General features: G+C 39.9%; 1 protein-coding gene across 1 annotated transcript in view; it reads left to right on the forward strand.

The window, feature by feature from the left end:
- LOC102859261 (fatty acid desaturase 2-like protein FADS2P1-like) overlaps positions 1-6,491 on the forward strand; it is a 66,447-nt gene that overhangs the window by 27,820 nt on the left and 32,136 nt on the right. The window lies entirely within an intron of this gene.

The raw sequence follows: 6,491 nt of genomic DNA on the forward strand, positions 1-6,491 counted from the left end.
ACAGAAGATTCCAAAAGGCTGCTCGGAATGACAAAGCAAAATACTACAATGAAATGTGCGAGGAACTAGAGTCAGAAATTATACATACTAGGATATGTATATATACAAATAAGAGATTCTGGGTGGTGTAAATGGTTAAATAAAAGACTGTCAGTGGTATGAACACATGCAGAGGTGCCTCAGAGGACAAGTCGCCAACCCGCTTCTGAAAGGTCATAGCTTGAGAACTAATTCTACGAAGCAATTCTACTCTGTATTATAAATGGTCAAAATTTACTCAATGGCAATGATCTGGGAGTTTTGTGGTTTATTGGTTGGTTCACTCTCTTTATATTTTGTATTTTCTTTATTATTTTGAATGAAAGTCAAGAGGGCTAATTTTTTTTTCATCCAACTATTGCTACATGTTTTGTTTGAAGACATTAACTACAATACTCACATTGTATCTACACTCTCCTACCTATTTCACAGTTGAGACTGATGTTTGAAGGCTAACTCTTTAAGCCAATCACCAGTAGGCAGGAAAATGGAAGAACTAGTAATACAGTATTAGATGCTGCAGGCTTTGGAGTAGTGTGTCTCAATGCTGGCTGTCATTTGGAGTCACCTGGAGAGACTGTCTAGGTATTGCCTCTATAGCTTCTGGTTGAATTCATCAGCATGGTTTTGAAAATCCCTCAGATGGTTTTAACTTGGAGTCAAATTCAGAAACCACCCTTTTAACAATGGATCTGATCTCTGTGGGGCTAAGCCACTAACTTGTTGGGTCACTGTACACAGGCATATAATGTCAGGCAAATTTCGTTTCCTCAGATGCAAAATGAAGATAAGTAATGTCTTACACCTCACAGGAGATTATTTGGATTATATATAGATATCATGTATCATGGGTGTGTCCTGTATCCATACCTTTTAATCTGTATAGAGAGCAGATCATTCGAGAGGCTGGACTTTATAAGGTGGAATGTGGCATCAAGATTTGAAGACTTATCAACAACTTGCATTATGCATATGACACAACCTTGCTTGCTGAAACTGGGCATTTGCTGCAGAGGGTCAAAAACTGTAGTCTACAATATGGATTCAATATAGCATCAAGAAAACAAAGATTCTCACCATTGGGCCAGTTGGTAGCACCATAGTATATGGAGAAGAAATTGAGATTGTTAACAACTTTAGCTTGCTCAATTCCACACTCAACACTTTTGGCACCAGCCATCAGCAAATCAAAAGATTAATTGCATTAGGTAAATATGCTGTCAGAGACCTCTCCAGAGTTCTGGAGAGTAAGGATGTCAGTCTAGTGACTAAGGTGTACCTAATCCAGCCCATTCTTCACAATTACTTGTTGTGAATCAGAAAGCTAGACAGTTATCAAAGACAACAGAAGAAAAATTGAAGTATATGAGTTATGATGCTGGGGAAAAGTACTGAAGATGCTATAAACTGCCAAGAGAACAAACAGGTCTGTCCTGGAGAGGGTGAAATCAGGCTGCTCCATGGAGGCAGATTTTGAAGCTCCATCCAACATACTTTGGGCATGTTGCCAGGTGAGACCAGTCATTAGAAAAGGACATAATGCTTAGAAGTGTGGAGGGACAGTGCAGCAGAGGAAAATCCCAGATGAAATGGATTGACACAGTAACTGGGTAACAAGGGTAGAGTGTCAGTGTCAGTGAGGTTGGCCCAGGCTAAAGCAGGGTTCAGAGCTATTGTGCATAGGATAACTAGGAGTCATGGTCAACTAGATGGCACATAACAGCAACAGACAACGTATAAATATCCACATGTGGTTTTAAACACAGAGCATAGGAAATGCTCAATAAACATTGGCTTTATTAATGATGCTGTTGTTGTTGTTGAATGCCTTCAAGCTGAGCATGACTCATAGTGACTCTATGAACAAAAGGCCTGAAGCCCTTCAACAACTGTCGACATTTATCCAAGTTCACAGATTTTCCGGAGACATGTTATTTAGGAAGTGGATACCACTCCTGCTTCCAAATTAATTATTATTAATATTAGGAGTCATCTTTTCATTTATCTAAACAAAGTCAGAATCACTTATAAAAAATGTTCCATCTTAATGGAGCATAAGAGGATAGGACAGAAGAGCTTTGGTGGTGAATTCTATAGTGAGCTTGGTTACCAAACCACAGAATCTAAGAAAGTAGATCATACCCACAACCATGAGAGGATAAAACAGATGAATGGAACCTCCTAAGAATCAAATCCCTGTCACATCCAAAAACTTCTCCAACAGGGTCAAAAAGAAAGCCACAGACCGGGAAAAAAATATTTCATAATGACATGTCTGATAAAGGACTTATATCTAGAATTTACAAAATAGTTGAGTACCACAAGATAAAGGTAAACAACTCAATTGAAAAATGGGTACAGGATATGAACAGACAGTTCACCAAGACATTCAGGTGGCCAAAAAACACATGAAGAACTGTTCAAAATCCCTAGCTCTAAGAGAGATGAAAATCAAAACATATATATCATCTCACTCCAGTAGGAATAGCAAAATTTAACAGAGCAGCAAACAGCAAATGCTGGTGAAGTTGTGGAGAAACTGGAACCCTTATTCACTGTTGGTGGGAGTGTAAAATGGTGCAACCACTGTGGAAGGCAGTATGGCACTTTCTCAAAAAGTTGCAAATAGAAATACCATTTGACCCAGTAATTCCACTACTGGGAATATACCCAAAAGAAATAATATCTGTCACTCAAGCAGATATATGCACACCCATGTTTATTGCAGCTTTGTTTACAATAGCAAAGACTTGGAAACAACCCAAGTGTCCATCAACAAATGAATGGATAGAGAAGGTATGATATATTCACACAATGGAATACTATGCAGCATTGAAAAACAAGGAACTTGTGAAATATTATACAAAATGGGTGACCTGGAGGATATTATGCTGAGTGAAATATCTTAGTCACAAAAGGACAAATACTGCATAATATCACTGTAATAAAACAGGACTGATGTGAGGGTTGGTGAGGAACTAAGAAAGAGGGGATAAATAATGTACACTGCATTGAAACAGATGAAGGAGAGAAATGCTTAAAAGATATAGATCAGGTATTATTTGTATGACAACAGTTCAGAATAAGAATTTCATAGTAAAGTGGACTGGGGTGGGGGTAGAGAATTGTACAGCAATAAAAGACATTTTTCCCTTGAAAAGAAAAATGAGGGGGGAGGAGGAGCATGGAGGAAAATGTACAACAATGAATGAATCAAAATCCAAGTTCTCTATAAAGTGTCATTAAAATCTCAATTAAAAAATTAATAAACACACAAAAAGAAAGAAAGTAGATTGTAATTCAGTCTGTAAATCATCCCTGAGTTGGAAGAATCTAGCAATCACCTCATCTTACCTAATTCCTTTTCAAGTTAAATAAACCAAAGTTTAAGTAGATTAAATAAGAAAGTGAGATCAGGATTCACATATGTCTATACTCCATAATGATCGGAATGGACAATAGATTATCATTTTAAGTTACAAGTACCAGAAAAGTCCTGTAGACAAATCCACTCATCCTGTATTCTACCCATGGCTGAGATGTTTCTGGATTTGCTCAGAAATTGACCATAGACTAATAGTGAAGACTTTGTCTGTCTTATGGTCTCGTGAGGTTTGGGTATTAGGTCTTCCTAATTTATCTCCCTTGTCCTGTGAAGTCAGAAAGGGGAGAAAGGAAAGACTCAGCTTCATCTAATGGGGGAAAGCAGTCAATTTGGTTTCATATTAAGATTTCCGATCAGGCCCACACTCTCTGGGACTTTCAAAGCACTGCTTTCCTGCTAGCCCAGAGATACCCACTGCCCTTTCTGTATAAATTAAACCGTCATAAACTTTGTTTTCATCGCTTGAAATTAATATAAAGATTAAAGATTCACAAAGAAGGAAGTTGGAAATGTCTCTGAATGAAAACCTCACTCGCCTCCCCTTTCTACAGGTGACGTTAATAATTTATGAACACAAATGAATCTCGTATTCAACCATGTGCAGGATAAGAGTATTACCTAGAGCGGAGAAGGGTAGACAGGAGGAGGTGATGAAAAAATCATAAACAACAACATAGTTTTAAAACCTGATTTCTTGTCAAGTAACCCTTTTCCCAGAAACATCACAGATACTGGCATTCGGTGAGGTTTCCATTCACAAGTGGTGCCAACACCTGCGAGCGAGTGGGTCTTTGCAGTATTTGAACAAGAGAAACATCTTAAACCCACAGAATGTCTGCACACGTTTTGGATTATGGTTCGACGTAAAATCAAAGTGAACTCCTCGTAATATATTTACCAAACACAACACTCCAGTATGAACACTTTAAAAACTGAAAGAATCAAATGTCCTTCTAAGAACTATGGGACAGAAGACCTAAAATTCTGACCTTCCTAGAAAACTTTGGGCTGTGTCTGTGCTTACAACCAGCAGCATCTTTGTGGGGAGAAATACCAAGTTGTTATTTTTTGTCATCCTCACAGCAACCTCATCCATTTTGCAGATGAGAAATTCTTCTCTTGGCTGTTACCTTTGCAGAAGCAGACCCAGAAGACTTCCTTTTGTAATACCACTGGTGGGTTTGAATTGGCTACCTTGACGTTAGAGGTCAAGTCTACAAGCCTTCTGTGTCACTCATCCTGTTTCTTGACACTGCACCAAAACAAGGCCTATCTTGGAAACAGGAAATGACTTAGGGCAGTTCTTGAATAGCCGTAGGGGCTGTGGAAGTCTGCCCATGTGCTTGATAATCCTAATGCCTCCAAGAGTCCTAGCTCAGCCCTAGCTCCCACTCTATAAGGGCACCACCTTCCGGACAGAGGCAGCCAGGTGGGGCCAGCTGTTTTAAAGGACACTCACAATTTACTGCTATTAACTACTGTTCTGAACCCTGGAGGCCTGCTGGGTATGGAGTTGAGCTGACAATTCAAAGGCAGGCACTTTGAATGCACCAGCAGCTTCATGGGAGAAAGGTGAGCAAACGCCTTAAATGCTTTATGTTCTTGCTGTTATGTGCCATCGAGTCACCTGCGACTCATAGAGTCCCTTAGTACAACAGCCCTAAGCCCTGCTCTATGCTGTGCCGATCTCACTGTCTCCGACACACCTATCCCCACTACCCTAGTCACTGAATCAATCCATCTCATCAAGGGTCTTCCTCTCCTGCACTGTCCCTCCCTCTGAAAACCCACTGGTTCTGAATTGACGGCAATGAGTTAGTTGACTTTGATCTACTTTGCTAAACTCCAGAGGCTTTAAGCTGTAAAGATCTGCTCCTGATCCATGATTTATGTACTTTGCATGTTTCCACGGGTGGTTGTTAGCTAAAAGGATAGTCAGCTGGTCTCAAAAAAATAAATAAGTTAATAAAAAATTATGTAGTGAGGCAGCCTGCTATTATTGTGGACTTGTCTATATCTCTGCTCAAATCTGTTTGACTATGTATCTTGGGACTCTGTTATTAGGTGTATAGATATTAATTACAGTTGTGTTCTTTTGTTCAATTGCTTCTTTAATCACAATATCAGGTTCTTCCTTGTCTCTGGTGCTGATTTAATCAGAGAAATGTAGAATACTACAAGGTCCTACAAGGTGAAAGAGAAATTGATCAGTAGAGTTTGGGATACATTGATTTTAAGATAACATGAAGCGTCCAAATGGAAACGGTCAGGAAGTAATTACATATATGGCTGTAGTTTGAGAGAATGACCTGGCTTGGGTTTCTCCATCAGAGTTTTAAGAGGAGAGTATTGAAGGTGAAAAAAAGACTACAGATGCTCAAGATGGAAGGGCAGAATGCCAAGAGGTGACCCTGCAGAGATGACCAGGGCAAGTCAGTGCACATGCTGAAGGATTTCTAACTATGCCCATCCTTTGCCACCACAGATGTACAATGTCTAGAGGAGGGCAGTCCAGTAGACATGCAATGTAAGCTAGAGGGTGATGAGATGTGTTATTTTAGACTTTGTAATATTGTTGTCAAGTGCCGTCAAGTTGGTTCTCAGGCACAGAAGCCCCTCCACACCACAGAACAATACCCTGCATGATGCATAAGGTCTGCTGCACTTGAGCTCCTTGTTTGTAATGCTGTCAGTCTATCTCCCAGAGGGTCTTTCTCGCTTTCACTGATTCTCACTTTACGAGGACAATATCCTTCTCCAGGGATTTGGCCCTCCTTGTAACACGCCCAAAGTACATGGGATGAAATCCCACCATCCTCCCTTCCAAGGAGCATTCTGGGTGTGCTTTTTCCAGAAAGATTTCTTTGTTCTCCTGGCCGTCCTTGACCCTCTTCTTCAAACAGAATCAGTCCCCTTTGGTCTTCTTCATTAATTTTCCAGCTTTCTTATGAGCATGTTTCTGCTGTTGTGAGGTATCACATATCAACTATGACTCATAGACATGCTGCGGACAGCAGATTGGAATTTGCTAATGAGGAGATTACTACCCATGTTGCACTTACCATCT

The sequence above is a fragment of the Elephantulus edwardii genome, unplaced genomic scaffold, assembly GCF_000299155.1.
Source record: "Elephantulus edwardii isolate Elephantulus edwardi_28Jun2011 unplaced genomic scaffold, EleEdw1.0 scaffold00284, whole genome shotgun sequence".
In the NCBI taxonomy this organism is placed as follows: domain Eukaryota; kingdom Metazoa; phylum Chordata; class Mammalia; order Macroscelidea; family Macroscelididae; genus Elephantulus; species Elephantulus edwardii.